General features: G+C 43.0%; 2 protein-coding genes across 2 annotated transcripts in view; both read right to left on the bottom strand.

Annotated features, from left to right (window-relative positions):
* The window catches only part of TNRC6C (trinucleotide repeat containing adaptor 6C), a 117,693-nt gene extending 115,181 nt beyond the window's left edge, over positions 1-2,512 (bottom strand). The window contains exon 1 of the mRNA XM_082202987.1: positions 990-2,512. The gene's annotated coding sequence lies outside the window, so the exon portion shown is untranslated. The remainder of the gene's footprint in view (positions 1-989) is intronic.
* Positions 1-27,336, bottom strand: part of LOC309527610 (uncharacterized protein) — a gene marked incomplete at its 3' end in the record, with an annotated part of 318,025 nt that overhangs the window by 13,192 nt on the left and 277,497 nt on the right. The gene's annotated exons all lie outside the window — the stretch shown is intronic.

Here is a 27,336-nt window from a genome sequence, read left to right on the forward strand (position 1 = left end):
AGGACATTAAACTAAAATTAAAGACTGATCTTTATAAAGCGACTAACTAAAATATCTACCAAGGCATTCTGTATTAAGTGAGCCACAGATAACATTTTCTATATTTTGAAAACATAGCAACCTTCTGTGCATGGACTACTGCACTTCCAAGTTTAGGCTTTGAAGCAAATGAAGCAGAGGGTTTTCCAAATACTTAAATAATAAAATTTGCTCAGGCAGAATTTTGTACACACTGAAATGCTACTTTGACCCCGATACTTTAGTAACTGATGGTTTGCTCCATTAATCATTGCTACCATAAAAGGAAAAACTGGTGACACAAAAATATGCTAAAATATTTTACTCCACCAAAGAACTTAATATAGACACAAAAGAAGCCTACATTCTAAAGAAACATTGAAAAAAAGATCCAGTCATCTTTTTATACTTGACTGTAGGCAATCAAGGATGAAGTTCAAGTTTTCTCCAGTTGGTTACATTCAATCAGCTTTTCCATTCTAGCTACACTTAAACCAAGACAAATTGCCAAGGCTAATTATCATTATTTTCCAAACATTGCATCACATGGTAATGTGAGATGCTATCAACAGCATGCACACACTAAAATAATTTAAGATTAATTCTGTTCCATAATTTATTATCTTTTCCATATTTTCTCATGTGCATGATATGGTGTAGGATTTTTTTGCAGGGACAAGGAACTACATGCAAAATATGCCTGATAAATACTGAAGTTTTTAAAGCTGGCATCCAAGTCTATTTAAGTCTTTGAATATAATAGCTTATTATTAGAAAGCACTTCATAGATTTATTATTTTACTGACTACAACACAATTTCTATTTTTATTTTTAAAAAAACACTACAGAAAACAGCTCTGTTCTGTACTTAGGGCACGGGGAGCCGCATGCACTGAACTACTTAAAAGGTCTTTTACATTTTTAACTTTCCCTGCCCTCCAATTAAGAGAAGGGAATGGCCCTCCTCTTACCTTTGCTTCGTTTCCTTCTGGGGCTCTTTGGCAGCTTTCGACTCAGTCTCCTTGAAAAAGAACAAGTGAATATTTTGTCTGGCGTCTGGGAGTTTCACTAGCGTGCTCCTTTCTTTCTTTAATGCTTTTTCTTACAAAAAGTACCCGTATTTTTTCACGTTGAATACGAAAAAAATCTCACACGGCCAAGAAAGTCAGTTGTTGGATTTTTTTTTAATATTTATGCCCGTTCCAATAAAAAAAACCCCACCAAAAATAACCTGCCACAAAGGAGGAGGGAGGGGGTTGGGGAAACCAGACAAGAAATCAACAGTATCCAAGTAGAAGAGCTAAAAGCTCCAGTTTGATTCCAGCCCAGAGAAGTGCAGCAGATGCAGGTCCTTTTTTAAAATATCTTTTTTTATTTCCAGTGAAGCAGAACTAGCAGTTATGAGTCCCCAGCTAGAGTTTTGCACACGGAATTTTGTTCTAAAATTAAATGTACGTGGTTGCAGCAAAAATGAACTGTTGGGATGTGAGAGAGTGGAAAATGTTATGCTTTCTAATTGATCAGAACACAGCTTTTAAAAAATATGTGTTTGGGAGATTCTCAGTTTATATGGATGAGCATCTGAATATTTTGTTTTCAAAAGTGCAAATTAAAATGGAGAAAATTGTACCCATCCATAAGTGTATAAGGGAATAGCTTAGGAAAAACAAAAAGGAGCCACGGGGGATCCAGAAGAGTCTCACATCCAAACAAGAAGTACCCAGTACGGTCTCTCTAAAAAGGGAGGAGAGACGTGGAACACAAGCAGGAAAAGGATCTAGCAGTCTCTCTCAGGCAGATCCAAGGGGGAGAGCAATCCAGGCAGTGTCTCAGAAGGCAAGGATCCACAGATGCCAGCGAAATCCACCCGCTGTGCCTTTCATATGTGGATCCAAGGAAGGGAGGTCCAGCAGTCTCTCTGATAGACAGGGATCCTAAAAGGATCCAGGAGATAAGCTTCTTGCTGACGAGGGGGTCCACCAGTCTCTCTCATGGGGATCCACCCAGCTATGCCAAACATAGGTGGATACAGAAAAGAAGGCGAAATCCAGTCTCTTTCTTTCTCACAGGGTCAGGATCCACGGATCCCAGGGCGATCCAGCCGTTGAGTTTCTCATAAGGAGGTTCGTCAGGCTCTCTCCCAGTGGGATCCACCCAATCAGTAGCAGGATCCAGCAGGCTCGCTCGCTCGCTCTCCTTCCCCTCCACAGGGACTCAAGAGAGAGAGAGGTTCTCGGGGGGGGGGAGATACGGGGGATTTGTGGAGGCAGCAGGAGCGGCTCCTCGGACGGAGCTTTCGCTCGGAGGGGAAGGGGGTTGGGCCGCTGGCGGGACAGGCGATGCCGCCGAGCTCAGTGATGCTGCCGGGCCGGCCCCCCGCTCCTCCTCGCAGCAGTAGCAGCAGCCGCCTGCACCACCACCGCCGCCGCCGCCTCTGTCCTCCGCTTCAGGAGCAGAGCTGCTGCCACCGCAGCCATTTTGTTACTGACAAGAGCCCCGCCAGGCAGGCAGCGCGAGACCACAACGGAGCGCGGGGGGGGGGGAGGGGGCAGGGAGACGCGAGAGTTACTCCCTCTTCCCCTCCCCAACCTCAAACAGGAAGTCTCGTCCGCCGCTCAAGTCACGTGGTGGTTGGGGGGGGGACAGGCATAAAAGAAAGCTCTGAGACATGCAAATGAGGCGGGGAGGAGAGCCAATGGCGTGACGGCAGGAGTCCCGCAGCTCCGCCTTTCCCTCGCTCTCATCTCGTCCGCCTCAGAGCTGGAGCTGATGCCTTTCCCTGTTGCTCGCTGCGCGCTCCCCCCCCCAACGCCTGCCTGCCTTTCTCCTCCGTCCATCTTGTGTGTTACCTAATCTGCACGGAGGGAGCTATCAGATACGGTCCGTCCGCGTTGCAGGTGGAAAAAAAAAGCACAGGCTTGGAATGAAAATGATGGGGAATTTTGCTGTGGTAATTTTGCACGGGAAAACATAGCACTGGGGTTTGTTTGTTTGTTTCTATCTATCTATCTATGCATAATACTCGACTAGCCTGCGCTTGAATTGCATCTGCTTCAGTATATTGCTGTTGTTATTTTTAGCTCTGCAGAAACCTGGCGCTGCTGTTTTGAAAGATTTTGAGGGGGGGGGCGGCTTACAAGTCGGCTCCTCTGAATGAAAACGAATGAATTTGTTTAGTTTTTACACAAAATTCCTCCCCCACCCGAGCATCAAATTAAAGCTTACATTGGTGCGTACAGACTGCCGTGCAAATGTCAGAGATCTGGGGGATGCCACAGGACATGTGTCGTCTGTGTTTTTCTATGGAATTCCAACAGATCCTATCTCTACCCACCGACTGCATCATCATCTTCATAAAAAAGGACCTTAAAGCATCCCTCACAAATGTACATATTTTTAAATTACCACACAAGAGATCACATCCGTGCCCATGAACGGCAGCATAATATGGCATGTGCACTTGACAGCTTTGCTGTGTGCAAAAACAGATCAATAATATGGCAGCAGTAATGTTCATGGTGCAGACTGTGAACATGGAGAGGTTCTGATTTGTTGGGAGCTGTGGCAGGAACCTGAATAAAAAAATCAAGAAGATTCATAGGAAACTGCCTTCAATCCATATTTTTGTACTATGGTGGCACTATGAAGGGTTGCATCCATGCTTCTGTGCCATGGCAGCACCACAAAACAATGGCCACAGAGACAGATGTGACCTGTGATATGGCGGATTTGGATGGGGGGGCTGTGTTAAAAACAACACCCATGCAAATTCAAAGCCCAGAGCTATTGATGCAAAACAAACCAGCCCACAGCACACTTAGCTGAAGTTTCCAGACATGCAGACAAGCTTTTGTGATGTCAAAATAAAATATATGGGGCGGGGGAGATAATGACAGCATGCTCCCCAACATTCTGTTATCCTGCCTGACAGCCAACCAATTGCTTTGGCTGTTTTTCCCCCATAGTCTGTTGTTTACAAGAGTTCCTATCCCTTACAGTTTAGTGGCTAGTTAAATGTCCCCTCGCACCCCAATAGAAAGATCAGGATCACAGCCTGACACCAGACAAATCTAATTTCAAAACCTACCATTGCTGAGAAAGGAAACTAACTCCCATTTGAGATCCCCAGAGGGCTGCAGGAACAGCTAGTAAAACAAAAACAAACTGAGCTTGCCAATGCAGGATGTGCCAGTGCCAGACAGGCTGTGCATGTGTGTGTGCGTGCGCGCGCGCGCGCGTCCCCACACACCAATACATCACTGTGAATTGCTTGGCATGTTTAGTAACAGTTGTAAGGAAGGGAGGGAAATGCACCTGCAATGGAATGCACCCTATGCTATGGATTCTGTATGACCCAGGCAAGCATGTAAGGAGAATTCTGTTGGAAATTTATTAGATCCAGTGTGTAAATCTAGCCTTGTGGAAGTGCATCAGATCATGCTGTGTCTCCCTGTTTTATAGAAATGCGTGGATTTCTCAAGTTGCATCCATAGGTTCAAACTCCTAGCTGCTTTTGCATCAAAAACCTAAACTTGTTAAGTGGGATGTAAATTATTGCCAGAAGCCCTTTTGCTTCATATTAATTAATAAGCAGCAAAGTCTCAATAACATAAATTTGGTTCCATTCCTCACTTAACCCATAAGTATGAACAAACAATCTTTTAAACACACAAGCGGTACATAAAAATAGACACCTACATCAAAACAAGATGGTGACTCCAAAGTTGCAAAGGCAAAAAAGAAAAATCTGCATTATTGAGTGTCCAGCTTTAAACGATAAAATCAGTATAAAATGGGCTAAAACAGTTGCTTGTTGCCTGCATCACTCCACCCCCGGGCTTCGGCTGGGCTTCATTTCTCACAAACATTCTAAGATCTCACAGAAAGCTGCCAACAATGCAGCATCTGTGAAGGACCAAGTTGACTGAAAAGGATCTCGCAAAGGATTGACGTGGGAGAATTCATTTGCAGAGATACTCAGCAGGTAAGGAGGTTGAGAGCTGAGGATCCTAAAAGTAAAGTTGGTATATCAGTCAGTTAACCAGGCAAATTGTCAATATGACCATAGTAAAATATTAAGTCATGTGGATGTTGGTGATAAGAGGTAGGGCCTTCTCAGTGGCAGCACCTCATCTGTGGAAAACATGGCTAGCCTCCACACTGTTAAGTTTTAGGTTGCAACCAATGACACATCTATTCATGCAAGTTTCAGGTACAAATACTGTACAGATTATGGTCATACTGCTGATACCATGCTTCATGTCTTGCCTGTTATGTAGTTGCGTTGTTATAATAGATAGTTTTCATTATTATTGCTCTATTGTATTTTATCATTTTGTGCACCATTCTGTACTCTGTGAGAGGAAGAGCAGTGTATAAATAGAAATGTGGCTGCTTCACTTTTTCTTTGCATCACAGGAATATCTGATAGCAGTGACAGTCCCTCCTACTTCCTCAACACCCAACCACATATCATTTAGGAGTACACACCCTTTGCCCTGCAACTTTTTCCAGGGAGCTTTCAGCCCTACCTTCCCAATCAAAGTGCATGGCCAAACGTATCCTTTTGGCCAGGCTTTAGAACTGCAAGTATCTGTGAATAGAAAACACGGGGTTCAGGAGGAAGCAGACAGCAAGTCACACAAGCAGTTCTCAGAGTAGCAGTGATCATGATGGTCTCCATGTGATCTAGCACTGGAGCAGTGATGTCTTAGAGAAGATTTGCGGAATTATAACTGGTGTATGCACTCTTTGCTACTGCCATAAGAAACAAACACATTGAACTGACTTGCACATCACTGTGTCAATATTTACTCGCCAGCCAATTGCTCAGGTTTGTTTGTTTTACTGGTCCTAAGAGCATACGAAGAGCCTTGCTGGATTAGATCAAAGGCCCATCTAGTCCAGCGTCCTGTTCCCTCAGTAGCCAATCAGATGCCTACGAGAAGCCCACAAGCAAACACCAACTCTGCGTCAAAGTAGTGAAGCTAACGGATACAGTAGAGACCAGATGTAGGAAGGAGGGAATGGACTGAAAAACAGGAGCATGATAAAAGGCAGAACCTGAAAGGTAGAAAGGAAGGCTTTGAGAACCTTGTGACAGGTCCAAAAATGAGTTGCTAAGCAAGGGAACTTGGGATGCTCTTAGATCATATGCCTGAGAAACAGGAGAGTAGGGAAGCTATTAAAGAAAGTGTCGCTGCATCTCAAATGATTGAAGTAACCAGCCAAATTTTGGATTGCATGTATACAAATAACAGAAAGAGAGCCTTTCCAATGCTGGATAGCTCAGTGGGTTAGAGTGTGGTGCTGATAAAGCCAAGGTTGCAAGTTCTGTCCCCATATGGGACAGTTGCATATTCCTACATTGCAGAGCATTAAACTAGATAATCCTCAGGGTCCCTTCAAACTCTACAGTTCTACAATTCTATGAATATGGGCCTCAGAAACAGGTTTTGTAGTTTCTGTTCAATTGCTTCACAGGTGGGAATGGTCTGCATGTTTCACCCCAGAGCCCACTCTCTCTGGTGAGCAGGGCTTGGGGTCCTTTACACAGGAGGTAGCAAAGAAAGAGGAGCAATCAGAGTGCCTGAGTTTCTCAGGATGGAAGAACATCAGCCCCTTCTCTAGATCTCTTAATGGCCACAGCAGAAACACCTGGTTTGGGAGCCTCACTGTGTAAAGCAGACATGGCCAAACTCAACCCTACAGATGTTTTGGGACTACAACTCCCATGATCCCTAGCTAACAGGACCAGTGGTCAGGAATGATGGGATTTGTAGTCCCAAAACATCTGGAGGGCTGAGTTTGGCCATGCCTGGTGTAAAGGGTTTTGATTGGACACCTTGTTTTAGTGCTGTGGGCTTAAAATACAAAAGCAGTTGCTTGCCCTGGGCACCCCTGGACTGTCAGTATTTTGCAGGAGGGACTCAGGCACATAACACAACAACTTTAGGTTTGCACAATTAAAGCAGATTAAAGGGTTCTTACACCCTAGCACACAAATCCACTTTTAAAGAAATCAGACCTTTTTGTGTTTTGGAAAATGATGTGGAAATTTATTGAAAAGTATGGGGTGGACAAATGACTTAACAGGAAGATGTGCCATTACCCCACAAGCAAATCAGGGTGAATGCTCTTTCTTGTATAACCTTCCTTTGAAGAACTGCTCAATAAAAAGCAGATACAATTTAACCACCATGTAAGCAAATCAGGATGAATGCTCAATAAATGCACCTTCTTGATGAGCCTTGTGGCTACTATATGGGAAAGAAATCCCAGTCTTTTTCTTCAGCAAGCAAACCATAATTGAAGTTAAGGTACAAAGGCATTGCTGTTCTGTATACTTTTTGCACATTTAATCACTACTTGTCCCTTGTTTAAAAGGACAGCAGTCCTTTTTTTCTAGAGGGGTTGCTTTGGTTAGTTTGTGGTGTTGCAAAAAGAATTAAAAGTCACGTGGCTCCTTAAAAACCAACAAATGATTTATGCATCTGATGAACTGGATTGTAGTCCACAAAAGCTTATGCCACAATAAATTTGTTCGCCTTTAAGGTGCCATAGGACACTTCTCTTTTTCTTCTCTGCTCGACCGTGTCCTTTCTTTGGAAAGTGAGCCAGTGCTGTCAACAGCATAGCTCCTTTCCAACATTCACCAGCAACTATTGCACTGAGGTTTAAGTGGGGAGAGAAAGCCCCCTTTTCTGTGGGTGCCATCAGCTCACTGATTGTGACAGTGCTGCTGTTGCTTTAAAGCAAGGAAAGCACCAGGTGGTGTTCTCCCATCTATTATAATAGCTTTCTGTTCCAGTTCTGGTCTGAATTCTAGTACCTGAAATCTCTGCTGGTGTTTTGATCCCCTGTTTTAAGGGACATTTGCTCTGGCATGGAGAGAAAACAGTCTCAGATCTTTGTATGGTGAGTATTGAGTATAGCAAGTGATAACCGGTGTAACAGGATGCTAAGGGCGAAGCAAGGGAGAACGCTTCCCCCATCTTCAATACATAATAGCTCTATTTTTAGCTGTTGTGTATCAGCCTGACAGTGTCTTTGGTTCACAGGAATGGGAATATAATTAGATCTGTTTTTGCCACTGGAGGGAGACCACATTGCTTGAGAAAGCAATAGAAAGAGAAGCCCAGAACAAAGCAAAACAAATACCAGAGTTTTATATTTAGAACATACTGTTTTCTAGGGCAGGCAGGATTTATATGCATGCGAAGTATTTCAGCAGTGAGATTTAAACTTAACCTTTTGCTTCTCACACAAAAAGTACTGGCAATCAAAGATAAGAATTTTCCTGGCTCTAGCAACTTTTTTTTTTTTAAAGCAAACTTGTGCCAACAAGCAGCAGCAGCAGCCATCCATACACTACAGGTGCTGGGGGCTTTATTTTGTCTGTGGCATATATAAATCCAGGTGGAAGACAGATGAATTGCATGGGAGGAATGGAGTAAAAAAACACACACACCAACAACCAGCAAATAAAGAGTTCTGCTTGTGAACTGAGCCAACTTTGTAATGTTTATGAATATAGGTCAACACCTACAACGCCTCCCCCCCTCCAGCAACGTAACCAAACAGCAGCAACAGCAGATTGTCTCATTGATACTTTCAGAAAGGATTTTGCTTCCGACATAAGCCAAAAGCCTGAAACAAACAGAATGGGCACAGCCATGTGGGCTTCGTTGCTGATGTACAGTGCAATGTAATTAACAGGATATAATATGATTACAGTGTCACTAATTAAATAATAAATAAAGCTGCTGTCCGATTAGAATGTCTTGTTTTGCTGTGTTAAAAGAAAACATGCCAAATGAAATTTGCCTCCAGATTAAGGTTTTGTAAAAGATCGTTTTTGGGAAAGCTTTCTAACTAGGTGTTTTTATGCACTGTTTAAGCAGTGCCAAATATTGTAGCTATATTATAATTGCATGTAGTTCACCACTTGCAGCTCAGTGACAGAGCATCTGCTTTGCAGGCAGAAGTTTCCAGGTTCAATTCTCTACATCTCCAGGTAGGGCTGAGAGACACCCCTTTCCGTAACTCTGAAGAGCTTCTGCCAGTCAGTGTATACAATATTGAGTTAGATGAACCAATAGCCAGACTCTGGATAGGGCAGATTCCTGTGTACCTGTTCTCCAAGTACACGGTATCCACAAGAGAGCGTCTAGAAACTCATTGGTAGTGCTCTAAAATTCAGATTTATATTTTCACTTGAAAGGACCTTGTGATGGAGAGCTCCTATTGAAACTGTCTTAGCAGTTGCTTAACTCAGTGCTTTCCATAAAAATGTCAGTTCCCAGCATTCCACTGCTTTCTGTCCACACCAGAGGGCAGACCTTAACAGAATGTTTCTGCACTGCATTTTCTAGCTCCTCCCCTCAGTCATTCACTATTTTTTCCTCATTCTGGGCATGCACACAACTATTTCCATATGTGTACACCTTGTAACAAAAGTTGTCACTGGTAGAGCACAAGAGCAAATGTTACCAGCCCCTAGTTATCATGTTTTACTATAGAAAAAAACTGTGACTTATCTTTTCTTTTGACGTTGGGTGGGGCATGGGGGACACATTCATTTCCATTTGTGTGAGGGTTTGGTTTTTTTAAAGTGTAGCATAGAGCTGTTGACCAAAGACCTCTATATTACTACTATTTTTCAAAAAGTCCTGATGTATGTGCTGCAATTACAGTCTCTAAAGAAACCCCTCAGGTGTGTTGAGACTTTGAGAAAATAGCTCCTCTCAACTGCATTCTTGAAATTCCAAGGTGCCTTCTGCCTGCAGCCAAAATGGTGGCAGTAGGCTTGTACAGTATGGGCTGCCAGAAACAATAGCTAGATTTTGCTCGGGTGAGGATCAAATGCAAGTAGGTATGTGACAAGAGGGACCACCCACGGAAACATCACCACACAAATGACAAAACGCATACACACAAACACTGCAGTGGTAACTGCAGATGTATAATGGGTCATTTTTACTTAATTTAATACTTGTCTATTGCAATGCATCCTACATGGGGCTACCCATGAAGACAGTTTGGAGACTGCAGCTGGAGTAAAAGACCATAGTGTAGACAATTATATTGTCACCTTGGGAGCACATAACATGGCTCCCGAGGCCATTACATTGGTTGCCTATTTCTCACCATGCCCAGTTCAAGGTGTTAAGTATACAAAGCCCTAAACAGCTTGGGGCCCAGCTGCTTGAAAAAGTACCTCTCCCAATACCATCATGTCCAAGAGCTGAGACTGGCTAGGAAGCCCTTCTCTCTTCCATGATCAAGTTGGCTGTGGACAGCTTGGAAAACTCGGCGTGAGCAGTATCAATGTTACAATAAACCTCCAATCTGGAAGCATCCAAATAAGAGGTTAAAACAACAGATTTCTGAGCCTGTGCTAACTGTAGCTTACCAGCCTTGGGGACAGGTCTGTTGAATGCAGACCAATTGAGTTCAGAATCGGCACAGAAGCTCATAATGTGCCTCACCTTTAATTCTGAACAGGACCAGAATTTCAGGGCAGGGAAGCATGATTCACAATACAATCAAGTTATTTGCAAAGTGGGAAAATTCACATTTTCAGCCTGTTACGTTTCAACTTCATCAGCAACACGGCTTGATCCCAGATGTCTCTACTCAGAAGTAAGTCCCACTGATTTCATTTTTTTTTTTATAAAATTTTTATTAGTTTTACAAAAGTTTTTATAACAAACAAACATAAAAGAAAAACAAACAAACAAACAAATATAATTTCAAAATATCCTTTCATAGACTTCTTTCCTCGGACTTCCCCATACCTCCCCTTTCTGCATCCTCATGTCCAAATTTTATAGCAACTTATAAATGTTCTTTCCCATCCTAATTCATCATAGTCCTTTCTTAATCTGATCTTATATTACTGCAACCCTTTCTCTCTGTAAAATCTCGACATTCTAAGCTTCATCAAGTTTATAATAGTTCTTAAGATAAATCTTGAATTTCTTCCAGTCTTCTTCCGCAGTCTCCTTTCCCTGGTCACGAATTCTGCTCATCATTTCCGCCAATGTCATATAGTCAATCACTTTCATCTGCCATTCTTCCAAGGTGGGTAAATCTTGTGTCTTCCAATACTTTGCGATCAGTATTCTTGCTGCTGTTGTTGCATACATGAAAAAAGTTCTGTCCTTTTTTGGCACCAATTGGCCGACAATGCCCAAGAGAAAGGCCTCTGGTTTCTTAAGGAAGGTATATTTAAATACCTTTTTCATTTCATTATATATCATCTCCCAGAAAGCCTTAATCTTCGGGCATGTCCACCAAAGATGATAAAAAGTACCTTCAGTTTCCTTACATTTCCAACATTTGTTATCAGGCAAATGGTAAATTTTTGCTAGCTTAACTGGGGTCATGTACCACCTATAGACCATTTTCATAACATTTTCCTTTAAAGCACTACATGCCGTAAATTTAATACCAGTGTTCCACAACCTTTCCCAGTCAGCAGACATAATATTATGACCAATATCCTGTGCCCACTTAATCATAACTGATTTAACTGTTTCATCTTGTGTATTCCATTTCAACAGCAAGTTATACATTCTTGACAAGTTCTTAGTATTGGGTTCTAACAGTTCTGTCTCAAGTTTTGATTTTTCCACCTGGAAGCCAATTTTCCTGTCTTGTTTGAAAACCTCCATTATTTGATAGTAGTGGAGCCAATCTTGTACTTTGGGTTTTAGTTTTTCATGGCTCTTTAATTTCAGTTTCTCTCCATCCTGTTCTAAGATCTCACAATACTTTGGCCATCCGTCCTCCATATTAACTTTCTTATGGGCCTTAGCCTCTAAGGGTGACAACCATCTAGGGGTTTTGTTTTCCAACAGATCTTTATATCTCATCCAAACATTGAACAACGCTTTCCTTACAATATGATTTTTAAAGGCACTATGCACTTTGATTTTGTCATACCATAGATATGCATGCCAGCCAAATGCATTATTGAAACCTTCTAAATCCAAGATATCTGTATTCTCGAGGAGCATCCACTCTTTCAGCCAGCAGAATGCTGCTGCTTCATAGTACAATTTTAAGTCCGGCAGGGCAAATCCCCCTCTTTCTTTTGCATCTGTTAATATTTTATATTTTATTCTGGGCTTTTTGCCCTGCCAGACAAATTTCGCAATATCTTTCTGCCACCTCTTGAAACAGTCCATCTTGTCAATAATCTGCAAAGTTTGAAATAAAAACAACATTCTAGGCAATACATTCATCTTAATCACTGCAATTCGGCCTAACATTGACAATCTCAAATTTGACCATATTTCTAGATCTTTTTTAATTTCTGACCAGCATTTTTCATAATTATCCTTATACAGATTCAAATTTTTAGATGTTAAATTAACCCCTAGATATTTCACCTTCTTAACCACCGTCAGACCTGTCTCTTCTTGAAACTTATTCTTTTCCATATCTGTTAGGTTTTTCCCTAAGACTTTAGTTTTTTGTTTATTCAATTTAAATCCGGCTACCTGCCCAAATTGTTGGATTATTTCCAACACTCTTTTTGTACTAGTGTTTGGCTCCTGCAAAGTCAATACAAGGTCATCTGCGAACGCTCTTAACTTATAGTGTTTAGTTCCGACCTGTACACCTTTAACTTGCTGGTCATCTCTAATCATGTTCAGCAACACCTCCAGGACCGAAATAAAAAGCAATGGGGAAATTGGGCACCCCTGTCGTGTTCCTTTTTCTATCTTAAGTTCCTCAGTTATCTTAAGTTCCTCAGTGGAGCTTTCCCCTACATCAGTGGGTATAGAACTGAAGCCGAAAACTGCAGCTGGTCTAGTTTCTTCTGCTTCCTAGTACAGTTATATCTATATAATACAAAAGAGTTTGCTAGAGATTTGCTGCTTACCTCCTGGGGTCATTCTGCCATTGCTAGTTCAAATACCAGCAGACTCTTTTCGGCACTTTGCTGCATTTGAGTAACACCTCTGTTGTCGTGTTGAGGTTCCTTGTTGCTCACTTATCTACCTAACTCTGCATGGCTGACTCCTTCCTGTGTTACAAGCCCTCAGGAGAGCCGCCTGGAAATGAAACTCCTCTGATGGAAAGCTTTTGTTTCAGCCACCTCAGCTTCCTCTAACTCTCCAAGATGAATCTACTCCCTATCAGATTAGTTTTGCTATCTTTCTCAGTTGCCACTCTGCTCTATAAAGAAGCTCTTAATTCTGCTGGCTCTGTCACCTCTATTGAGTGATGACCACGTAGGTGTCAAGCTTGGCAGGGGAAGCCTATTGTAGGGTCAGTTGTTACTATTAGTGTCATCTACAAGAGCTAATATGTGCCCGCTGTGTGTGTTTAAATGTGCAGAGGCTGTAACAAGCACAGAGTATCACATATGAACAGCCTTACTAGCGGTTCTTTCAGAGCTCTTTATTCAGCATTAATCCTGATCGGATTGCAAAAAAAAAAAAAAAAACTTCCGCCGTGATTAGATGGTGCCTGGTCTTTACTGATTTGTTCACAGGGCAGTTAGACAACCACAGGCATTTACATACCACCAACTCATAAAACTCATAGTGATGTACGGTCACAGTAACTTGGGTTGCAGTATGGGTTACAGCAACATGGGTAAAAACAATGGAATGACTTTAAAACACAGAAATTATGACATTGTAAAATACACAGCAAATGAACAACACTGAATGTCTAGTTCCTATTCAAAGGTCTTGGGTGGATTCTATCTTTTAAATGTTTAAAACAGTTCTAAATGATGCTTCAGGAGCCACAGGGAACTGTGTCAAGAGCCCATTCATTCAATAGGTGCCTTTGACAGTGGCAGCATTTGAAGTCACCCAGGGGTGTGTGCCTGTCCTGCCAGCTGCAAAGCCAGCAGAAAGCTGTGTGAAGAGCTTCACGGTGCTAGGTCTTTCTTGAGCCTCAGGCTTCTTTGCTGTCTAGTCAGGTCTATTAAAACCCATTTTGAAACTTAACACTTTTTCTTCTCTGTATTTTGCATGTGCTTGTATCTCACATGCCCACTCTGGGCCCTGAAGGAAATACTTTCCCCAGCAGAAACGATGCCCTCCAACAGCGGCAATTTTGGCAGGTGCACCTGGAAAGTCAAACTATCTTTCAAGGATGAAAGATAGCTGTGCCTGCTGGGCATTTGGCAAGATGGAAACTGTGTACTTCTAGCAAAGTCGTACCATTGCATATCTTTATTTGAATATCTATCTAGTCCTAGCCTTCAAAAGCAAAGGATTTGACTTTTTCCAGATTCTGTCAATTCACCCCTGAATTCTCTAGTGGGGGCACAATCGAAATCATTGACCCACATGCACCATGCCTGGAATTTTATGGCAATATAGATCATTAGTGGTCTATTTCACAGAGATATTAAGATAATGAAGGTGAATATTGAGGGAACCCACACCTTTGATCAGCTCCTTTAATCATAATATACTGTTCTGCAAGAAAGGTATAATAATTCAGTTGCCTTAACGAGAGCAACCAATTAGTCACAATCTCAGATGTAGGAGAATAGTTTTCCACAGAGAATTTTCAGAGGGAAGCCACATACTCAGCATAGTACATTCATTGCCTGGGTTGTGTGGCTTCATGGGTTAAGATGACACAGCACAACAATATGCGGAATGTGGACACCAAAGTCATGTGCTCACTTGTAGGCTTGAGATAGGGGTTGTTTTTTTACACCAGCCATCCTCAACCTGTTGCCCTCCAGATGTTCTGGACTATAACTCTCATCAGCCCCAGCCAGCATAATAGAAATTGTAGTCTGGCCATTTTTAAAATAATAGCTTTGCATCCAATGAAAATCCAGTCTCAGTTTGTGGACATCCAGTAAGTATGATTTGGACACATATTTTTTCATATAATAAAAACAGGTGTATGGGTGGGTGAATTGTAATATATTTAAACATATCATTTTTAGTGATATTGTAGAATTATTGTAAAACACTGCATTCAGTGTTATGGCCCCAAGCCTGTGGAACTGCCTCCCAATTGTGATTAGATAGGCATCCTCCTTGCCTTGCATCAGGTACATGACAAAGATTTTTTTTTATTCCAGTAGGCATTTTAGGGAAGTGTATGAGTTTATGTTTGGTTTTATGATGTATTTCTACTGTTTTATTATCTGTATGGTTTATTTATGTGCACCACTTAGGAATGCTAGTGATTAAACAGTATATAAATGTCTTAAACACATAAATAAACTACCAGGACATACTCCATGGTTGCTGGTGGGTCATCGGTTGTGCAGGTCTTAGGTATGCAAAGGATCTTCTCCACTAAGCTGATTCATTCTCATCACAGCAGAGAGAGCATGAGCTTTGGGGTTATGAAAATCTGGACCCATTGGTTATGATTTGGAAATACACATTCAACTTTTAAACAACAAATCGCTGTGGATAATTAATGCTACATCATTGTTGCCTGTTGAATCTTGGCTTCTCTTTTTCTCTTATGTTCCCTTGTACCTAATTACTCTCATAATTCACAACGCCTCTCAGCACACCTCTGAGTGGAGTCTGGGGAATCCCCAGACAGTACCGAGGGAGTGAGCACCCTGTGGGCTGAATGTGAGAGTACAGGGGCACCGTGTGCAGCACCAGTTAACAGAGCTGCCACTTAAAAAAAATAAAATTGCTCTGCTCCTTTAACAGGCTGACACACTGAATTACAGGGCAATCCCACATGTGTCTACAAAGATGCCTGTGCCCTACCGGATATATTTGGCTTGTCATCCTCATGCAAGGACCCGTCTTAGTTTGTAATATGCCAAGCACCGCTAGATCCTTACAAGCAACATGTCAATATGGTTACCAGTCCTTCCTTTGGGGAAGTGATTAGGCCTGAGGGCTGAATGTCACCCTCAGTCCACATGTTGCCAAGTCCTGCTTTAAGGCCAGGCTTTTTCACCAATAGCACTGGTGTTATGGACTGCACTCCTTGCTGGAAAAAGAAAAAGAAGAGGCCCTGCTTATATTGGTTGAGGACCCAGCTGTTTACATAGGCATTGCCTTGACCTATCTACCAGAGTCTCCTGTTTTAATGCTGTGTTGTTTTGATGAAATTGCTTTTATTGTGTTTTTAAATCACAATAAGCAGATAGCACTATGGGTTAAACCACAGAGCCTAGGGCTTGCCGATCAGAAGGTCGGCGATTCGAATCCCCGCGACGGGGTGAGCTCCTGTTGCTCAGTCCCTGCTCCTGCCAACCTAGCAGTTTGAAAGCACAAAGTGCAAGTAGGTAAATAGGTACGGCTCCGACGGGAAGGTAAACAGCGTTTCTGTGCACTGCTCTGGTTCGCCAGAAGCTGCTTAGTCATGTTGGCCACATGACCCGGAAGCTGTACGCCGGCTCCCTTGGCCAATAAACCTACATGAGCGCCGCAACCAGAGTCATCCGCGACTGGACCTAATGGTCAGGGGTCCCTTTATCTTTACCTAAATCACATTTAGGGTGGGATTCAACTAGCAAGTTCTGATAAAGTCAGCACAAGGGCCCTTGCTGGTGCAACAGGGCTTTCCCTTCTCCTCCCTTCACATGCCCCCATGATCCCCCCGCCAAAAAAAACCCAGAGAGAACCCTCGGAACTGTGTGTGAGAGGCGGAGAGGGGGAACATTTTGTTTGGCAAGAGGAAAAGCTTGCACTAACAGAGCAGTTGCCATAGTGCTTTGTTGAATTTCCTTTCTATATCTTAGCATTGTATTTGGGTTGTTTTATTATGTCTTTTGATTGTGGATGTTTATATTTTAATGCTGAAGTCATTGGTTTTTATACTTGTAAACCACTTGGAAGCCCATTTCGGCATTAAGTGGTCTATAAATTAATGCAAAAGAATAATAATTTAAGGGATGCCCATTATGTTGTGGGACTATAAGGGGCAACTCCCTGAAGGAACATGCCATAAAATATAATGGTGCTGGTAAAATGCTTAGTAACGTTTGCTAGATTGTAATGTGTGAGGAAAGGTTGACTTTGTGCCATTCTCTTATCATGTGCTGCCTTGTTAAAATATGCCTAGTAATGATGGTTTCTGACTGTGCCCTGCAGTGATGCTTTGAGACTACTGCACGTGGCTCTTCATTACATGTACCAGGTTGCAATCATTTCAATAGAGTACGTACATCCTCTAGACCAGGAAGCAGATACAGGCGGGTGGTGCGTGTGAGAGAGACAAAAGTAAACCAGGGTGTGTGTTTGTATGTCCTGAGTTGCTTGTCGACTGACCAAATCCCTCAAACAGGTGTGAGCTCAGACAGGTTACATGATCCAGCCTTGCTGCAAAATGCCTGACGGCTGATATCTCCTGGGGTACGGATGTTGCAAATGAACATATTTGTTTCTGCTTTAGGGATTTTGCTGTGCATAATAATGCATCTCTCGTAATGAGAACTACAGGAGTTTTATACATTTAAATTTGTCCAATTAATTATCCAGGAATGTTTTTAATAGGCTTTATCGCTGTAATTTCATTCTGAAGCAAATATTTCTTATTGGATCAAGGTTTGATTTCCCCCACACCCTTACCATTTCTAGCATGGTGCTGCAACATGTCCTCATATCAAAGGGGGAAAAATATGGGTTCATGGTTTGTTTGGGGTTTTTAAAAATACAGAGCTATATTTTTTTAAGACAGGTAGTAAGTATACCACCACCTGCAAATAAGCAAATAATAGTATTTGAAAATAGCATTGCTTTGAAAATTGTATGGCAAACAGCCAGGTTATATAATGGTAAGTAGGGCTGCATACAACCATACATTTGAAGCACTCCCCTCCCCCCAAATAAAGAATCTTGGGAACAGTAGTGTGTTAAGGGTGCTGGGAATTGTAGCTCTGTAAGGGAGTCATTGCAAATCATTTTGCTAGTGCACCAGGTTAGTTGAATCTGGCCCCTAAGAAATAATAATAATGTGCAGTTCTGTCCTCCAACAGAGGTGAATGGCCCCAGAGCCTAGGAAAGAAACAGCCGGGGGCTTCTATCATCTGTTACCTGAGGTGGTTCCCTCACTTTGCCTAATGATAGGACTGGCCCTGCCCATGATTAACTTTTCATCCATGAATTTATCTAATTCCCTTGTAAAGCCATGGAAGCCAGTGGTCATTGCCATAGTTAGCAGCCATGAATACCCAGATTCATTGTCCATTGGCTGCATTCATACAGTTGCATTGAAGAAGAAGAAGAAGAAGAAGAAGAAGAAGAAGAAGAAGAAGAGGAGGAGTTTGGATTTGATATCCTGCCTTTCACTCCCTTTAAGGAGTCTCAAAGAGGCTAACATTCTCCTTTCCCTTCCTCCCCCACAACAAACACTCTGTGAGGTGAGTGGGGCTGAGAGACTTCAAAGAAGTGTGACTAGCCCAAGGTCACCCAGCAGCTGCATGTGGAGGAGCGGGGACGCGAACCTGGTTCCCCAGATTACGAGACTACCGCTCTTAACCACTACACCACACTGGCCCAAGCTTTTGTCTTCGCTACCCAAAGCTTACATTGTGAGTAGAAAGTTCAAATATTTTCGTGTCTGAGATCACATCTATTAATTACTGGATGCAGTTACTGAGTGCACAATTTGTTATCATTAGACACACACACACACACACACACACACACACACACACACAGGACCTTATGAAAACAAACTCTTTTGTATCCCTACGGAGGTTTGAACAGTACAGTGGTACCTTGGGTTACAGTTGCTTCAGGTTACAGACGCTTCAGGTTACAGACTCTGCTAACCCAGAAATAGTACCTCGGGTTAAGAACTGTGCTTCAGGATGAGTACAGAAATTGCACAGTGGCAGTGGGAGGCCCCATTAGCTAAAGTGGTATCTCAGGTTAAAAACAGTTTCAGGTTAAGAATGGACCTCCAGAACGAATTAAGTTCTTAACCCGAGGTATCACTGTACCAGTATGTGCTAAGGACAGTGGATAGTTCTGTGCAGTTTTTTCCAACAGTAAGTGATGGGACTTTCCCATTCTGCCTAGCTCCCAGGATCCCCAGGCCAATTCTACTTCTTCCCTCATTGCCCCAAAATAGCTGAGACACTCCAATACATGTTCCTTTTCCTTCTACCACATAACATCTGCACTATCTTCCCCTCCCCCAGCCTGGCAAATATACATTTGACAAAAAGCCATATTCCACATACACACCAACCACAAAGCTACACAAAGAGAAGTTAGTACTGTACTGAAATCAAGTTAATGTTTGATTTCAACCCATTGAAAACCCAATAGGTTTTCTGATTGCAAAGCTAGAAGGCTTGGGAGCAGAACACAAGACACATGCAGGACATAGCTTATGTGCCATGTATGAAATGGTCCTACTACATCATAACCTCCCTGTGAGATCTGAGTGACCCAAGGGTTCGTATTCATATTTCCCATTCATCCTTCAGAATATTTCACTTCTAAAGAAAGAATGAACTGTGTTAAAACCGATGTCTTGAAATGCTAAAGACGAGCCAAAAAATGTCAAGCAGTGATAAGTAAAGGCAAAAACCCAGAGGTTGGAGGACTCACTTTACTCATTTGTTTATCCCCACCCCCCAGACATTGTGTGTGTGTGTGTGTGTGTGGATAATGTTTGTTTTGTATTCTCTGAAGTGGCTAATCTATGAGCGTGCGATGAAAAGGTGGCTTATTAGGCTAATTGCTGATTAAAAAGAAAAAATACCATGAGCAAATATTGCAATGCAGACGCAGAAGGCTGGGGCGGGGGACAACAAATACAGATCTCAATTCTCCCCCTGTGAAGTTTTCCCACCAGTAATCAGGCACTTCAAAGAGACGTCCAGCTAATCCAGTTCTTTAGGCAGCCTGAACTGATGCTGTTCATTAGCGGCCTCATAATTCTACCTTGCAGATCTGGCTTAATGGGAAGGTGACTGAGGAGGCTGCCGAGGGACCAGCTCATGTTTGTTCTAAACCCTTAGAAGGGTCCTCTCTCTCTCTGGCTACGCTCCCCATAGAAGGAGCCCGGAAGGTGCCCTGCTGCACAGCTGCAAAGGTGCCAGGCTTTCGTAGAGGGCAAGAAGGGTGTCCTGCAGGTTTCGTCCCTGAGACTGATGGAAACCAAGAAGGCAAAAATAATTGCATGCAGGGTTTTCTTTTTCCTGTTCCTAATGCAAGCAAGGAGAGTCCCCCAAGCTCATTAAAACAGATGGAAGTTTTAAAACCGGTATTACTTCAAAAAAATTAATTTACAGCTGTAGGGCTCAGTGGCCCAGAGAACATTAAAGCGATAAATCCAGGAAGGTGATGTGATTAGAAAAGCGCATTTCTTGGGCTGCCACATGGAGTGCCAAGCCAGAAAGGAGCTGGGAGTCCTCTTACAAGTTCTGCCTTCACCTCCCTGTCTCTGGGTCGGCCCCTGATCTTGCAGGGATAACAGAAGCTGATGAAAATCCATCCCAAAGTGAATGGGTGTGCAAGGCATGTGCACAGTATAACATTCAATCAGCCAGTCTCCTCCTTATTCACCTTCTCTGCTCCTTTTCAGTGCAAATCCAGCAAGCAGTTGTCCTATTTACCTCCTCACCCCTTGATTATCCAAGTGCTTTAATATTAGGCAGGCAACCTTTTCTATATAACTTTCTCTTTGTTTTGGCAAGCCATGTGATTTTTAGCGTGCAATTTTGTTAATGCATAGTTGTTTTAGCATTGCTGGTTGTATTTCTATTTTGATTTTTTAAAATGTTACATCAACATTCGCTTTTAGAAGCATTTTAAAATATGAATATTTTAGATGGTTTTATGGAAACTGCACAGAGGTATTCTGTCAAGCAAGTGGCATATAAATTTTGCTGAATTAAATATTACGAGCTAATCTAGAAATTAATTTGCACAGAATTAGGTTTTTAACACAATAAGGGAGGCAGGTAATTATTTAACAGTGCGACCTTAATGAGAGGCTGGGAGGTATGGAGAGACAGATTAGCCACCAGCTCCTCCTGGCCAGAGTGGAAAGTGATGGTGGTGGGTGTCTTTTATGCTGTGCCAGCTGCAGAGAGACCCAACTCAAGCTCCTCACAGGGATGTGGATCAGCAGATTCTTAGCTAGCTCTGCTCCACTCTGCCCCATAAAGCCCCATTTGGGGGCCCTACGTTGGCTAGTGCGAGCAAGAACACGGCTTCTTCTTCATCCTGAGTTTGGGCAGGTGCAGCTGGGACCTCTGCAGCAGTGGAATCTTTCCCCCACTCCCAAAACAGAGCCTTTGCCTTATCCTAATCCACTGCAGCATCAATGAGCAGAGGGTTTGGATTCTTACCCTGCACCTCTCATAATAGTAGAACTAGAGGTAATGGACCAGCAGTACAGTGGTACCTTGGGTTAATAACTTAATTCATTCTGGAGGTCCGTTCTTAACCTGAAACTGTTCTTAACCTGAAGCACCACTTTAGCTAATGGGGCCTCCCACCGCCGCTGTGCGATTTCTGTTCTCATCCTGAAGCAAAGTTCTTAACCCGAGGTACTATTTCTGGGTTAGCAGAGTCTGTAACCTGAAGCGTCTGTAACCCAAGGTACCACTGTAGTTTCAGGACAAAAGGAAGTGCTTCTTCTCACTACACATGGGAGTTCACTATCACAAGATGTGGTAGTGGCTATTGGCTTGGATGGCTTTAAAAAGGGTTTAGACCAAGGGCTCCCAACAATCCCTGGAGGCCTGTGGGAGCATTGGCAAGCCAGAGAAATGACTGTGGGCAACACACATGCTCCCCAAGCAACCAAGCACACATTGCAACCGATTCTATTTGTTACAATAGGATGCTGCTCTGAAGCCTCATTTCAGCAGGTGGGTGCCAAGGAAGGCCTCTGAGGTGACTCCTGGCTTAGACAGTTCATGGAGGAGAAATTTATAAGGCGGTATTAGTCAGGATGGGAATATGGAATGTACAGTTGCTGGGATCAACAAGAGAGGGTTGCTGCAATCTCAGAGAGTTTCCTGGAGCATTTGCTTGGCCCCTGTGAGGAGCAGGATATTGGACTACATGGATCTTTGGGTCTGGGCCAGTAAGTCTCTGCATTTAATACATTTATACCAAATGGAGCCCTGCCGCCGCCATCACCCCGTTGCTCCTTCCTCCTACTTTGGTTTCTTCTCATTTTACTCACCCTTTTGTCCCCAAAAGGATCCCCAAAGTCCAAAAACCAAAACGCGTGGGAGGAGAAGGTTAATGCAGAATTCTCCTTCCCCTGCATATGAGTGCTGGGCAGAGCACTTGATCAGCCTTTTAAAAATCACTGGTTTGGGCAAATAATTATAAAATACGATACAGTTAATTTTCCCCCCGTGTTGCAATTTTTTCTTCTTCCTTTCTAGAAGTGCTGGGGCACATGTAGATTAAAAAAAAAAAGGGATGAAATGAAATGAAACGATGCAGCATTCATTCTGTCCGTATGTTGAAATTTGACCCCCCCTCCTTCCTGTCAGTTACCCCCATCCTGCTCTCCATGTTGCCAGCCATGCCGATGTCTCTCAGAGACATTGAATAGGTCCTTTTAAGTCAGCCCAGAAATAATACGCTGATATCTGCTGTGCAGAATTTCCTATCAGGAAATGGAAGGCGGCCTGGCACCTCTTTCGTTCCCGCGCCTGCATGTTCATTACATTATAACCTGTTCCTTCTTCCTTTCTCTTAACCAGGGAATTAACTCCAATAGTAAATTAACTTTACTCCTCTGCTGGTTAGCTCTCAGAATGAGTGTGAATCACATTCTTTCCTTTGCTCCTATTAATGGAGGCCCATCCCTCATTCAGCAGGCAGCCTGCAAGGAACCACAGGGCTGCAGGCTGCTTATTCACTGCACCAGCAGGCTAAACAAAGAGCTCATTCACTCCTGCTCTCTTTCTGCCAGCTTTCCTTTGAGCCTGCCTTACATTTCACCCTCCCCACGCTCTCTTTCCCAAACAGCGTTCGCTAATTTCATTGACAATATTCATAACATTGGGTCGTGGTGGTAGGGGGATCTCTCCTCCCATTCAGAGAAGATCTCTTGGGTTCTCGTTCTTTCTTTTCCAGGCTCTCCCTCTCCTTCTATTTAAGTCTATCAGCATTTGCAGCTTTGATAGCTAGCAAAGAGCTATAATATGAAAATGAATGGATGAGCTGTGTGGCTGTGGCTTCCGCCTGTGGCCAGAGACACACAGTCATGTGGGGGCTTAATGCATGCTGAGGGGTCACAATTAGCAACTTTGAAATGATAGCACATCATATAATCTAATGGCATTATAAAATAAATGGCGGGTATAAAACACACCGAGGCTTGTTTTGCTTTTATAGATGGCTGCAATCCACAAACCAGTTAACTTTGAAATAATCCCATAGATTTACAAACCTGTGGAAGAAGTGGTTTACAGATGGCGGCCTGTGAGAAATCTGTTTGGTGCCTACTTGTTGCAAAGCAAAGAGACCCATGGCACCTATCAGAGTCCCTCCTCCACTTTTCTAACTGTGGCATCAGCTGTTGATCCTACCTGCCAATCCTTCCCACCCCATTCTGAAGACTGCTAAAATGAGTGAAGGTGGAAGTTTCTCACATTTGTGTGGTTTGTCTCACTTCCAGGTCTATGCTTTTAAAGCAGTGTCATATGGATTCAAACAGGGTTAGCTTCTCCCAAAGAATCATGGGAACTGTAGTTTGTTAAGAGTGCTTAGGGTGGACAGGAGACCGCTATTTCCCTCACAGAGATACAGTTCCCAGAGTTCCCTGGGAAAAGGGATTGCTTGTTAAACCACTGAGCTGTTGGAAGTGTTTTCTTTAAAAGTGCTTTGCATCTTAGAGCAAGCAGTTCATTTGAGCGGAGGAGCCACTTGTTAGAATCACGTGGATTGACAACTTTGCTCCTCAACCTAACTTTTATATATCCACTCGTCTTCTGTAAATGGAAAACTTCTCATTTTGGAGCTACAGGTTTGGTTTTGAATTTAGAAAATGGTATATAGCTATCCCATTTTAGAAAATTAAATTGTTCATATTGCTTATCTGGTATGTTTGGAGTTAACAACCCTTTTTGGTTGTACTTGGATGCACAGGAGCATGGGGACAGAATTTCAACAGTTATTTTAATCCTACTATTGGCTATGGCCTCATGTTGTATGCTCTAATATTATTCAATGGGTGATTTTTAGGATATATGACAATGATATTTCCCTGCAAGGAAGAAAAATCTAGAAAGGAACATTGGGGAAATAAGAGGTTTATTGCTGCCATCCAGACATATTCTCCAACTGGTGTCTGAAGAAGTAGAAAAGAAGGTATAGTACTGGAGATCTAGATAATTGTTTTCTTGTATACCTAAGTTGTCTTTGTCCATGGAGTTTTCTTGGCAGGAATACTGGAGTGGCTTGCCAGTTCCTCTCAAAGCTACAAACATGAGTCTGACCAAACTGTGGGAGGCAGTGGAAGACAGAAGTGCCTGGCGTGCTCTGGTCCATGGGGTCACGAAGAGTCGGACACGACTAAACAACAACAACATACCTAAGTTATACGTATTTCCTGGTGAATTGGATGGTTGTATACATCCTTTGCTTGTAATTACTCTGTGGTCTCAGCTTGTATCATTTTTGTATGTGTTTATATCAATACAGTGGTACCTCGGGTTACATACGCTTCAGGTTACAGACTCTGCTAACCCAGAAATAGTACCTCGGGTTAAGAACTTTGCTTCAGGATGAGAACAGAAATTGTGCTCCGGCGGCGCAGCGGCAGCAGGAGGCCCCATTAGCTAAAGTGGTGCTTCAGGTTAAGAACAGTTTCAGGTAAGAACGGACCTCTGGAACAAATTAACTCAAGGTGCCACTGTATCACTTTTAATTGGGTTCCTGTGACTTGGTCTCTTTGTTACCTTTAATTGGGGACCCCCTCCTTCTGTTTTTTAAGCCCACAAGCAGGACATGAACACAATGACACCCTTTCTACTTATGATGGCCAGCAGCTGGTACTCATAGGCATATTGCCTCTGTTACACAAGTAGTATATAACCAATCTTGCCTAGCCATTGATAGCTACCAAGGAATTGTTTAGATAGTATTATAACATAGTGATATAGATTGGATTCTTCACTCTGTTTATGTGGGCCTCTTTAGCAGAAGAACATAAGACGAGCCTTGCTGGATGAGGCCAATGGCCCATCTAGTCCAGCACCCAGTTCTCACAGTGGCCAACCAGATACCTATGGAAACTAGGACCTGAGTAAAAGGAACATTCTTCCCATTTGAGATTCCCACCAGCTGACCTTCAGAGGCATGCTGACACAGTCTCTGACAGTGGAGGCAGAGCATGAATTACTTGCTCCAATTTGGGGCAAGGTGTGTGGCAGGGGGGATGAGGAGTCAGAGTAACGGTTATATATCCTTACGCTGCAACCCACACTTATCCAGGAGGAAGCTCTACAGAGCATAATGGGATTTACTTTCTGGGATAGAATAGGGCTGTACATTACATAATTAGGAATTCTTATGACAATTTATCTCTTTCTTAGCATAAAAATAATGCTAACAATAAGCAGAGCAAAGTGCATGCAGGGCAGGAAGTTCTAGACTCCTTCTGACCGACTGATAATCTCATGCCCTTTTATAAACAAAAGGTATGCTGCTTTATCTTCTTTCTCCATTTCCTGGAGGCCATTTCAATTGCCAATCCCTGCACACTTGCTCTCCAAATGTGAAGGTACTGCAGGACAGATGTGGACCTCAGGAAGATAACATTCCTAGCACACAGGATTTTCTTTTTGACTTTTCCTGCTTTGTGTAGCAAGCTATCATCACCCTAAACGTATTAATTGGCTAGAACATTCTTAGTACAACTTACCCATGTTCTGACATAATGGGGATCTGCATTTCTCCTGGCAGGGAGAAGGGAACACACAATTACAGCACATGTTATAGATAACTTGCAGTACATAAGTGGGGAAACCTTGGTTCTCCAAATGCTGTTGAACTACAGCTCCATAACCCTTGGCCATGGGGCTGGGGCTGATAGAAGTTGGAGCCCAACAACATCTAGAGGGTTCCCCACAAGTTCTCCACCCCCATTGTTGTAAATCAGGTATGGGGAACCTTTGGCCCTCCAGATGTTGCTGAACTACAACTCAAATCAGCCCCATAAAGTATGCAGAGATGATGGGAGTTGCAGTTCAGCAACATCTGGAGGACCAAAGGTTGTAAATTACATGGCAAGGAATGGAGAACCCAAAGCAACTGCTGTTTTCAGGAGCAGCAACACATTTATCATGGCATTGCGTTCTGGCCAAATACATATTGTTTGGTATTCCCATAATCTGAAGTGCAAGTAGAGAAAATTCAAGCAACGCACCATCTGTCAGGTTTATTGGAGTAGACAAGATCAGAGTCTAAACGTCTGCCCATATGGGCACAAGCAGAGTCCAAAAAGCAGATCTGATTTTCCTTCTGGCTTGGGCAGTTAAAACCATTATCATTCACTCCTACAGGGCGCACTGTGATATTGGCAAAATTCAGGAAAGCTACAATTGGGAAGAGATCCGGTCCCCACATAAGATCATGCCAACAACCCTGCCTCATCAGGCTAAGAGTCCATTTAGCCCAATATCCTATTCCCAACAGTGGTCAACCAGATGCTTCCAGGAAGCCCACAAGTGGGATATGGTAGCAATAACTTTCCTCCATGGTTTGCTGTCACCGCTACCCCTGCCTAGCAGCTGGTATTCAGAGCCACGTGGCCTTTGATCCTCAGGGTTCTATATAGCTGTCCTTCTTGACAGCCACCAATGCATTTGTCTAACCCTCTTCTAAAGCCACCTAAGCCAAGGGCCACCACCATATCACTGGGCAGTGAACTCCCAAAATTAGTATTTGTGCATTGTGTGAAGAAATGTCGAGTCATAAGTGGGAGAATTTATGTGCTTGGTGAAGAATATGCTCTTCAGGATCAGGACCTCACATCTCAGAGACCTCTAGTGGCGTCAGAACTATTAAACACCCCCTGGGTGATGATGGTCTTTCAAAATAGAGTGACAACAAACCTCTGACTTTGTTTTTGATTTTATTTGTAACTTTTGGAAACCATGCATACTGCATGGCACTTGGCAGATGCTCAGGAATGGTAGTGCTGAGCATGTGTGGGCCTTTTTCTTCACCTGAAAACTATGTCCCTTGGGGAAGGACTGTGAGTTAGTTGGAAGAATGCATGCTTTGCGTGCAGAGGGTCCCAAGTTCAGTCCACGGCATCTCCCAACTAAAAGCATCCTGGGTGAAGTGAAAGATCTCAGGCTGATGCTGGAAATCCGTTACCGCCCGGTAGACAATATTGGAGTCAGCTGCA

The sequence above is a fragment of the Podarcis vaucheri genome, assembly GCF_965113315.1.
Source record: "Podarcis vaucheri genome assembly, chromosome: 2".
In the NCBI taxonomy this organism is placed as follows: Eukaryota; Metazoa; Chordata; class Lepidosauria; order Squamata; family Lacertidae; genus Podarcis; species Podarcis vaucheri.